Source organism: Dermochelys coriacea, chromosome 3, assembly GCF_009764565.3.
Source record: "Dermochelys coriacea isolate rDerCor1 chromosome 3, rDerCor1.pri.v4, whole genome shotgun sequence".
Classification (NCBI taxonomy): Eukaryota; Metazoa; Chordata; order Testudines; family Dermochelyidae; genus Dermochelys; species Dermochelys coriacea.
Window position 1 is genome coordinate 103,345,828 of NC_050070.1, and position 12,259 is coordinate 103,358,086.

A 12,259-nucleotide genomic window follows, 5' to 3' on the forward strand; every position below is an offset into this window, starting at 1 on the left:
CCATCTTACGTTACCTGGAAGAGGGGAGGGGAGTCTGCTCCAGATCCCCTGGCATGTGTGGAGCCACTAATCCACTTTCCCAGGCAGCCTCCGGCCATGCTGCATGCCTGAGCTCTTCCAGGCAAGCTGGGTGGCTGCAGACTGCCTGGGAGAGTGCAGCCGTTGTGTGTCGCACCAGGCAGCATGGCCGGAAGAGGCGGCGGGAAGAGGAGAGGCTCTGGCCCTGCCCCTTCATCTCCCTGTCTGCCAGCTTTGCCCTCCCCCCCCGGTGTTTTGGGGAAGGTCACGTGACTCTTCCCCCCCCATGGGTCACCATTGGACTGTATCAGTCTTGGGCCACCTTCCAGACCCTCAAATCACATTGACAGGCTTATGGTATGCCCAGATGAGTGCCTCTGCTTGCATGTTAGCCACTCCAGGGGTTTTATTGCATTCTAAAATGTCTGCACCACATCTCAACTTCAATCATAGGAGGAGGTTCATGGAGATAAGTTGAGCTTCTCTTGTAGATCCCCTCTCCCTTTTTCCACTTCTAACTTAGAATTTGTTTCACTAACATTATCTGGTTCTTGGCAATACCTAACCCAAGTGTTGGGTGAAATGGTGTTTCTCTTGCTGAAGAAACTTTTTGAAAAAAAAAAAAAAAAAAAGTCGATGTGGTAGGACTTCCTATCGGCTTTTGCTGCAAAAGAATGTTGTATATTGATGCATTGTTCTTCAGACCAATCTACTTTTGCCACTTTAATCGGTTCATCCAATTCTTCCGTCATATTGGAATACTAGTCTATTGCTTTCTTGCAGTTTCATCAGTGATCCTTTGTATTCTTAGCTTTCTTTGCTGATCACACAACTTGATAATCTTCTCTGTGATCAAAGGTTTCTTGTTTAGAATCTGTTTTCCAGGAGTTCATCTGTGGTCTCTGTAAGGTAGCAGGAGATGTTGTACTCTATCTGATTTATGCTACTAAATGAAGAGGTCAGCAACTTGCAGCTTTTGTTAGACAGTCTTCTTGAATTCTACTTTCAGTTTGTCATTATAACAAACCCTGAAGGTACTTGCTGGTCATTTCTTGATTCGCAGTTTGAGCTTTATGTTGGCCACTACTAAGTTATCATTGAATCTCTTGTTGGCCTTCTTGAAGGATTGACTCCTCATCCTACCAGAATGCCATCTCTGAGATCACGATGAAGTCAATCTGGTTCTGAGTCCACAAGTCCAGTGATGTCCAAGTCTAATCACCTTGACAGTCTGTGCTTGAACAAGGTATTTGTTAATACTAAAGGCTTGTCTACATGAACATTTAGTTCATGGCAAGCTGGGGTGTGAATCTTCCCCACACTCTGCTGTTGTGTATACAGTTCATCAATGCACTTTGACTAGTCCTTTTTGATTAGTCCCATTTCAGAACTCATTAATGAGCTGTCAATACATATCAGCAGAGTCCTCATGGGCAGTTGTCCACGGCAGACTAGAGCAGGGAAAGCATCATACTCCAGCTTGCTGCAAACTAATTGTTTTTGTAGACAAGGCCCAAGCCATTTCCAGTCACAAACTTCAAGAGTTGCAGTCCTCTGCAGTTTGTCTTACCATACCCAAACTTCCCAACACAGCTGCGCCATTCTAGGTAACTCTCGGGACCAATGTATGTGTTCCAATCACCTTGTACAAATAAGATGTCTGTACAGTGAACAACTGCTGGCTTCTTGGTGTCTCTAAATTATTTCTCAACCTCTTCATCATCACAGTCACTAGTAGGGGCATAGCACTGGAAAACACAGTTACCAGATAGGAATTGGCTACCAATCTGAGGATCATCAACTTGCTGCTGACTGGTTTTTAGGCCATCGTGTAAGGGCTAATTTGCTCCCTGATCAGCAGGGCAACCCCATGCTGTCTTATTCTGTTGCTACTATTCCAGATCACTGTGTGTCCTTCTGCAGTAGTCATTCTATTCCCATGGACTCTCAGACTGATCACATTTCACTTATATGATGAGAGCTCATTTTGCATTAGCTGGAGATAACCTGCTTTCATGGTGTGAACTCTTCATGTGCCAGGTGAAAACACATGCTTGGCCAATTTAATTCACTCAAAATCTAGTTGCCCTTTCCTTCCCACTGGAATTATCCAGAGCAAATGCATCATTTCTCCCAAACACAGTCTTTGGAAACTGAATATAGGTATCAGAGTAGCAGCCGTGTTAGTATTCGCAAAAAGAAAAGGAAATTTTTTTTAGAGACTAACAAATTTATTAGAGCATAAGCTTTCGTGAGCTACAGCTCACTTCATCGGATGCATTCCGATATAGGTGAGAAGCCATCTTGAACAAAGCCTGTACCTTGCTAGATTAAGTTTAATACTTTTAGATGCATATTTTCACTTTTGTTTTATTGGTAACCCTTTGTAACTTTATCCCTTTTACCTGGCATCACATAACCTATGTCCTATTAATAAATTCGTGTTATATTTATTATAAACCAACTCAGTGCTGTGTTTAAAGAGAGACAATTGTATTTACCCCCAGTTAAGTTAATAAGCTGTGATGTGCTTGTGTGTCTTTAGAGGAACAAATGAACCACATTTCTCTGAACTGTCCAGGAGGGGACATGGCAGAGCACATGGCTTTGGGGAAATTCAGGACTAGGAGTGTGGTGGGGTCACCTTGCTGGTTATAGTGAAGGCTGGTGAAAGCCAGAGTGGGGCATTGGGCTGTCTGAGGTCAGAGCTGCTATACCAGGGCTATCTAGAATGAAGGCACTTCAGGGTGTGAGACCTATATGCTTGTAGACCGATCGTGAGTATCCCAGGCTGGGGGCCAGAGAAGCAAAGCATTGTAAGGCATGCAGGATCGCAGGGCAAATGGTGACAACCCCTCACAGCTCTGGATTGCACCCCAAACTCTGTGACAATCTCCAAAAGAGATTTCACCATGACAATAAGAAACTCTGGATTATAATACTGCCAAACCCACTACCCGAGTCTACCTTTGAGGGCTGCTTGGAAATGTCAATCTGCATTACCCAGGGCTATCCACCCTCTGAGTGGAGCAATCTAAGACAAGAACCTTTTACTAGAAGTGGTGAGAAAATACTAATTATTTTTCATTAATAGAACCAAAAACAGTTCAGTTTTTTAAATGACTTGGGGGGGGGGAAGAAATCACTTTTCAGTAACAAATTTCAGTTTAAAATAAATAAATACACCTGAAATTGGACTAGAAATATCCATTTATATTTTCCAGCTTTTCATTCAAAAACTGGGAAACTTTGACCAAAATGAAAATTTTCCACCAAGAAAAAAGAACAGTGTAAAGGACAAAATTTCAACAAATTCTAGATTTTTTTTAAAAAAAAAAAAAAAAAAAAAACACCTTTGATCCACAACTTGCACTAGCTATTGATCCACTTCCAGGTGAAATTCAAGATGCTCTTTACAGAGCCCTGAATGACAGAGGCCTGAGCTACTAGGGTTTTTGATTTCAAAAGGGCCAACTTTCAAAAATTAAGAAAATTAGTTAGGGAAGTGGATTGGACTGAAGAATTTATGGATCTAAAGGCAGAGGAGGCCAGGGATTACTTCAAGTCAAAGTTGCAGAAGCTATTGGAAGCCTGCATCCCTAGAAAGGGGAAAAAAGTCATAGGCAGGAGTTGTAGACCAAGCTGGATGAGCAAGCATCTCAGAGAGGTGATTAAGAAAAAGCAGAAAACCTACAGGGAGTGGAAGATGGGAGGGATCAGCAAGGAAAGATACCTTATTGAGGTCAGAACATGTAGGGATAAAGTGAGACAAGCTAAAAGTCAAGTAGAGTTGGACCTTGCAAAGGGAATTAAAAACCAATAGTAAAAGGTTCTATAGTCATATAAATAAGAAGAAAACAAAAGAAAAGAAGTGGGACCGGTAAACACTGGGGATGGAAGGGAGGTTAAGGATAATCTAGGCATGGTCCAATATCTAAACAAATACTTTGCCTCAGTCTTTAATAAGGCTAATGAGGATCTTAGGGATATTGGTAGCATGACAAATGGGAATGAGGATATGGAGGTAGATATTACCATATCTGAGGTAGAAGCGAAACTCAAACAGCTTACTGGGACTAAATCGGGGGGCCCAGATAATCTTCATCCAAGAATATTAAAAGAATTGGCACCTGAAATTGCAAGCCCATTAGCAAGAATTTTTAATGAATCTGTAAACTCAGGAGTTGTACCGTATGATTGGAGAATTGCTAACATAGTTCCTATTTTTAAGAAAGGAAAAAAATGTGATCTGGGTAACTATAGGCCTGTTAGTTTGACATCTGTAGCATGCAAGGTCTTGGAAAAAATGTTGAAGGAGAAAGTAGTTAAGGACATTGAAGACAATGGTAAATGGGACAAAATACAACATGGTTTTACAAAAGGTAGATCGTGCCAAACCAATCTGATCTCCTTTGAGAAAGTAACAGATTTTTTAGATAAAGGAAACGCAGTGGATCTAATTTACCTCTATTTCAGTAAGGCGTTTGATACTGTGCCACATGGGGAATTAATTAAATTGGAAAAGATGGGGAATCAATATGAACATTGAAAGGTGGATAAGGAATTGGTTAAAGGGGAGACTAGAACTAGTCCTACTAAAAGGTGAACTGTCAAGTTGGAGGGAAGTTACCAGTGGAGTTCCTCAGGGATCAGTTTTGGGACCAATCTTTTTATTATTGACCTTGGCACAAAAAGTGGGAGTGTGCTAATAAAGTTTGTGGATGATACAAAGCTGGGAGGTATTGCCAATTTAGAGAGAGACCAGGATATCATATAGGAAGATCTGGATGACCTTGTAAACTGGAGTAATAGCAAGAGGATGAAATTTAATAGTGAGAAGTGTAAGGTCATGCATTTAGGGATTAACAACAAGAATTTTAGTTATAAGCTGGGGACACATCAATTAGAAGTAACGGAAGAGGAGAAAGACCTTGGGGTATTGGTTGATCACAGGATGACTATGAGCCGCCAATGTGATATGGCTGTGAAAAAAGCTAATGCGGTCTTGGGATGCATTAGGCGAGATATTTCCAGTAGAGATAAGGAGGTTTTAGTACTGTTATACATGGAACTGATGAGACCTCACCTGGAATACTGTGTGCAGGTCTGGTCTCCCATGTTTAAGAAGGATGAATTCAAACTGGAACAGGTACAGAGAAGGGCTACTAGGATGATCCGAGGAATGGAAAACCTGTCTCATGAAGGAGACTCAGGGAGCTTGGCTTGTTTAGCCTAACCAAAAGAAGGTTGAGGGGAGGTATGATTGCTCTCTATAAATATATCAGAGGGATAAATACCAGAGAGGGAGAGGAATTATTTAAGCTTAATACTAATGTGGACACAAGAACAAATGGATTGTTCTAAACTGGCCATTGGGAAGTTTAGACTTGAAATTAGATGAAGGTTTCTAACCATCAGAGGAGTGAAGTTTTGGAATAGCCTTCCAAGGGAAGCAGTGGGGGCAAAAGATCTATCTGGCTTTAAGATTAAACTCGGTAAATTTATGGAGGAGATGGTATGATGGGATAACATGATTTTGGCAATTAATTGCTCTTTAAATATTCATGGTAAATAGGCCCAATGGCCTGTGATGGGATGTTAGATGGGGTGGGATCTGAGTTACTATAGAGAATTCTTTCCTGGGTATCTGGCCGGTGAATTTTGCCCATATGCTCAGGGTTCAGCTGATCACCATATTTGGGGTCAGCGAGGAATTTTTCTCCAAGGCAGACTGGAAGAGGCTCTGGAGGTTTTTCGCCTTCCTCTGTAGCATGGGGCACGGGTCACTTGCTGGAGGATTCTCTGCTCCTTGAAGTCTTTAAACCATGATTTGAGGACTTCAATAGCTCAGACATAGGTGAGATGTTTAATCGCAGGAGCGGGTGGGTGAGAGTCTGTGGCCTGCATCGTGCAGGAGGTCAGAATAGATGATCATAATGGTCCCTTCTGACCTTAATATCTATGAATCTACACGAGAGGCCATTTTCCCCTTTTTCACTGCTGTGTAGTCTCATCAGGATCACATCATCTGTTTCTCTCAAAGGTGAAGCATATGGGTATCAGAGGCACGACATTATTGTTGCGAACTATCACATATGGAATTTTTGCCAGCTAGAAGCGAGAAAACTTCTGGTTAAATGAGAGAATCTTTCATTCTGGTAAGGGAATGGGCCCATATGTTCAGCTGTGATGGATTTTTCAGTCACCTACACGGTAGGCAGCAGAGGCAGAGAGATGTTTTTGACAGGCTGGGCTGACTATCCATATTACTCCTCTCACTGAAAAGCTCCTCCAGAGAGTTTCATTCACGTATGACAGTTATCAGCTTTGAAAGCAGGTCTTTCAAAAACATTAACAATAGCACAAATCTGCCCAACAACTAGGAAATAGAAGTGTTCAACCTGAAAGTGACGTTTTGGGGTCCACCCAGACCAGTAAGGGGTTCTGTCACCACCTGGCATGCAACTTTGGGGGCCTTTTTTGTGTTATGCAGCTATGGTTCAATTCCCTGACACCTATACCCTGCCTACAAGCATAAGATCTCACCAGCCTAGTTACTCCAACAACACTTCCAGTACTCATATGCATCCTCCCAGAGTTCTTAATTACCAAACAGTTAGGATGTGAAACCCTTCCCTCATATACCAGCCACTCTGGCACACACAGTTTGCACACCAGACACCTGCTTGGGATAAAAATAAACCAAAGGTCTATGTAATATGAAAAAAAAATCAGATTCAAAGATAAAAACAGTATGTGAAAGCACCACACACAAAGAAAACAGACAACCTCAGGTTTTATAGTTTCATATTAGATGAAATCCTTTTTCTAATAAGAGTTACCTATTGCTTTAAAACAGTTTCCCAGTGTACCCCTGGCTATAGGAGGGTATCCAGCATTCAGATACTGCATCCTGCCTTGAGACCATCCCCCAGGGACTGGATGGTCTTCAGTTCAAACCCCTTCTATTTTAAAAAAGATTTACAGTTTTTTCCATTAGTCCCTATAGATATTCAAAGTGTGGAAAACTCTGTCCTTTCTTAGGGCTTGGCTACACTTACTGGGGAATCCACAAGCTGCAATCGATGCATTGGCGGTCAAGTTAGCAGGTCTAAGTGAAGACCCGCTAAATGGACTGGAGATCACTCTCCTGTTGACTCCTGTACCCCACTGGATTGAGAAGAGTAGGGGGAGTCAATGGGAGATACTCTCCCATTGATATAGTGTAGCGTGGACTCCGCAGTAAGTAGATTTAAGCTACGCTGATTTGAGTTACGCTATTCACGTAACTCGAATTGCATAGCTTAGATCGAATTTCCCCTGTAGTATAGACAAGGCCTATGTTTCTTAATACTAGGGTTTTCTTTTCAATTTCAAGTGGTTCCTATTTCCTTTGATGAGTCCTCATTGTTTTTTCCTTTTGCCTAGCCTAGACTATGGCTGGGTGCTTGAAGCCAGTCTTGTCTGGTTGGGAAGGTAGCCCATCCCTGCCCGATTGTTTCACGGCCCAGTTGTGAGGTGAACTGTGAAGGTGCATCACAGTTACAATGACAATTTTCTGTGTGTGTTGTATATATAGGTGTATATATATTCACACACACACACACACACACACACACACACACACACACACTTTCATCTCTACCTGTGTGTGCATGTATCATGACTATTTAGTTCAGTGCATTACAAGCTTTCATAAAAGATCTTTATATAACCTTACAATAAAATATAGTATGCCATCAGTTGGTTTAACTGTTTTTTGAGGGGGCTTAAACCTTCTGTTCTCCCTTCGGGATGTCTGGACTCGGATTGTCACACTGACAAAGACAAACTGGGATAACCCAGACAGTCAGCAGTTAAATGTAAGAACACAGTTATCTACCAGGTCTCTCTCTCACTTCATGGAATGGTCCATAAATTCAACAGTGATGAGATTTTTGCATTAGTTACACCCTCCCCTCCCCTCCCGCATCCCATGACTATCAATTGTTGAGTGAGCTATGGCTTGCACAACCCTACTGATGAAGTCTGCTGCATCCAAAAAGTCTTATAGAATTGAGTCAATATACACAAGGATGACCTGTCAGCTGTCCTACAAAACTGTTCATATCATGCACTGGACTGGTCAGCCCATGAAGCTGCCATTGCCTTCATGGAATGGCTTTAATCTCAAAAGCAGGAGTTCTCCCCTTGGCTTTACATGCCTAGGAAAATACCCCTTAATACATCTTGCTATGGAGGACCTAGAATATCTGTGGGTATTAGAACTAACAAAATTAACAAAAGGAGGCATTACTGAAGGACTTTGTTCTGTTAATATAGATCCTAATTGTCCTCTGGAGATCTAAGGTATGCCAAACCCTTTCTGTCATAAATATAAAGGGAAGGGTAAACACCTTTAAATCCCTCCTGGCCAGAGGAAAAACCCTTTCACCTGAAAAGGGTTAAGAAGCTAAGATAACCTCACTGGCACCTGATCAAAATGACCAATGAGGAGACAAGATGCTTTCAAAGCTGGACGGGGGAGGGGAACAAAGGGTCCTCTCTGTCTGTGTGTTGCTTTTACCAGGACCAGAGCAGGAATGCAGGTCAGAACTCCTGTAAAGGGCTAATAAGCAATCTAGTTAGATATGCATTAGATTCTGTTTTGTTTAAATGGCTGATAAAATAAGTTGTGCTGAATGGAATGTATATTCCTGTTTTTGTGTCTTTTTGTAACTTAAGGTTTTGCCTAGAGAAATTCTCTATATTTTGAATCCGATTACCCTGTAAGGTATTTACCATCCTGATTTTACAGAGGTGATTTTTTTTTACTTTTTCTTCAATTAAAATTCTTCTTCTAAGAACTTGATTGCTTTTTCATTGTTCTTAAGATCCAAGGGTTTGGGTCTGTGTTCACTTATGCAAATTGGTGAGGATTTTTATCAAGCCTTCCCCAGGAAAGGGGGTATAGGCTTGGGGGGATATTTTGGGGGAGAGATGTTTCCAAGTGGGCACTTCCCCCATTCTTTGTGTAACACTTGGTGGTGGCAGCGTTTAACCTAATCTGGTAAGAATAAGCTTAGGGGGTCTTTCATGCAGGTCCCCACATCTGTACCCTAGAGTTCAGAGTGGGGAGGGAACCAAGGTATGCCAAACCCTTTCTTTCAAATAGGCTGGATTCAGGCAAGAAGAGGGGAGCTAAATGGCCTGGGAATTGGTGGAAGATGGAAATTAACTCGGGGACACATGAAGAGTCTGTCCAAAGCACCACCCTGTCATTGTGGGGGGGGAGAAAAATTTTGAAGGAGGATAGAGAGGGTGCCCAATTCTGTATCCTTTGAGCTGGTTTCATGACCATTAGAAAAGTGACCTTAACTGTTAGGAAATATTAGTGACACTTCAGACAGGAGTTTGAAAAGTGGAGCCAAGAACATATTAAATATGAGGAAACAATCCCCTGGAGCTACCCCATGAATTGGAAGAAGCCTGACTGGGTGGGTACCTTGGAGGAATTTTAATGTGTGGGCAATTGGTCAGGGAGGTTGACCCTTGGCTGCCAGAACTGAGGAGATAAAGGACACTTGAGTTTTGACTGACTTGTATTGTAGCCCCAGAGACAGTCCAGCTTGCAGAAATTCTAGGAGAAATTTGTCCAGTGGTGATCCTGCTCTGTATCCTTTTGATGTACATCAGGAATATATCTTCTTCATAGAACTATATACTGAGAAATGGTGGAAGGCTTTCTGGACTGCCGTGGGATACAGAACATCTCATTGGAAAATCCTATTTTTTTTTTAAATCTAACATCTCATTTACTAGGCAGTCAGCTTCAGAGATGCCAGATTGTGGTGGAACAGACTGTCCTGAGCTAGTAGATTGAGAATAGAGTTTACAGAGGCCATAGCAATCTCCACGAGACCTGAAAACTAGAGCTGTCTGGGGTAGTGTAGTGTGATCAGCATCACTGTAGCCTGTTATCGCAAAAAAACATTGACTCAGTCTCCTTCAGCGTGGGGGACTGAAGAACTCATCATTATTGAATGTATGGATCCATCCCCCAAAGCGAGAATACCTGTAAGCCAAAACCTGGCCACATTTACAATACTTTGCAAACCCCAAACACAGAAGTACCCTTTTATGACAAAGTCATATAAAGGGATATGCCCCTGCTAAACCCCTGGGTCTAAACATGCCCAAACTATGGGAAACTGTGGCACCAGATCTGAACTTTGGAGCTCAAAATAATACCTAGTTGTATGTCATGGTACCTGCAATACTCCCTCTGCTGCAGGAAAACTAGAGGTCTTGCCTGTTCACATGACCCATTGGTTTGAGCTGGAGTCAGCGTCCCACCCTTGGTGTGCCATGAACAGCAGTCACAATCTTTAGATGTCTTTCCAGCCTGGAGGAATAAAATGTCAACACACTAAAAATGAGATTTTCCAAAAGCATTCAGCATTGGTCCAATTCTGCAACATTGGAGGTCAATAAGTTGAGCCAACAACAACTTTTAAAATCCCACTTTAAAAGCCTGATGCCATGAGATACCGAGTGTCTCATCTGTGGTGCTGAGAAGCAAGCTATTTCCCTCACACACACACACACACACACACACACACACACACCCTTTTCTGGAGCCATTTAATCCCCCTGTGCACCTGGACAGCTACTCTGGTCAGCAAGAGAAACCCTTCCATGCCTTTACTCACTGCCAACCCCACTCCAACCCAGCTGCTTGCAGGAAGGAGTATAGGGAGAGTAGCCACCTCTTCCACACCACAGCTGGAGTCATAATTTGACTAAGGGGACCCTTATTCACCTCTGTGGCCAAGCAAAGGCCAGATGATCAATCTAGCCCCGAATAGATGGGAAAAGCTATCCAATGGGGTGATCAAGGCTGAAGATTCTATTACTCACACATTAGAATCAAATGTTTTCTCCTAGCATAACACCAATAATTTATCAAGTGTAGCATACAAACGTGCTATTTTTGTTTTATAGAAAAAAAGACTAGAAAATGTTAGCTATGGTTATAGTTTTTAATTTTAGGGAAATTAAATGATTACTCTTGCTAAACTTTCATATGTCCTACAATTTTATTTCCCATGGGGAAAAAAAAAACCATGCAAGTGAAAGACACAGATAGTAAAATACTGCCATCTCCTGGCCACATTTGTGTTTTGTGCTTCATATCATTAGCTGGCATGGCAAGAAAGCTGGGAATATTAAAGGCACTTTAGATTAAGGCCAACATCCCATGAGGATGACACATTAGAAAACAGATATAAAATGTCTGTGGCTCCATATTCTTACACACCCTTTTTTGTAGCACTGTAGCATCCTCTTAACTTGGGTGCACCCATCTGGAAATAGAGACATGGGAATTAAGCCATGAATGATGCATCAGCAGCTCTCAAAAACCTCATTGTGCTGGGAGATACTCCCTTTCAGGGCTGATTAAAAAAAATTAGGTTAGTACAAATCTCTCAAAGATTAAGAAAAAATTTATTTTGGCATTTTGGAGTGAATAAAAGGCAACACAATTGGAGGTTTATGCTGGCAAACAGCAATCCATATTTGTTAACAGGTGGTGTTGGCTAATTCACAGCACACATACTATCTAAAAAGAAGTGTGAGTTAGCAATAGACCGAGTCCATGCAATGAATTTGATTTGTTCCCCAATAACTTGTCCAAAATAAGTAGGCATTTAAAGGGGCCAGATAAATGGATTCCAAAGAACGTTCTTTCCTTTCCCACATCATAGTTATACATAGAGGAAAACAAAAATTCACAGACACCCAAAACTACATGAAAAACTACAATGCAGTTTTGAGACAAATAAAGTCAAGGCATGCAAATACACTGATTGAACAGCGTCACCCAATAGCACAGTACTGCTACTAAAACCTATTTTTGTGTGTTGATGTGATGAGAGACACACATCCCAGAACATTTTGTCTGCAAGCTCATTGTCTCTCTCATTGTCTGTTATGCTATAGTAAAACATGTTTAAGATGTAAGTTTGGGGGAAGCTGGGTAGAATGTGTTAGTTTTAATCATATTATCAATGCTAGTAATACTTTTATACCTCATAAAAGCACTAGGGGGCACTCCACTCTTTAGCTTCACCATACATCAGCTTCTTAGCAAAACCCTCATTTCTTTTACCTACCTGTTTCAACTGTCCTACTATGGAGAAAACTGAACTGCAAATGGAGGGGAGGGGAAGGGGGTGGTCTTTAGTCAGTGGGAGTTCTG

General features: G+C 41.8%; 1 long non-coding RNA gene across 4 annotated transcripts in view; it reads right to left on the reverse strand.

Moving 5' to 3' along the window:
* The window catches only part of LOC122459355, a 58,774-nt gene that overhangs the window by 15,548 nt on the left and 30,967 nt on the right, over positions 1-12,259 (reverse strand). The gene's annotated exons all lie outside the window — the stretch shown is intronic.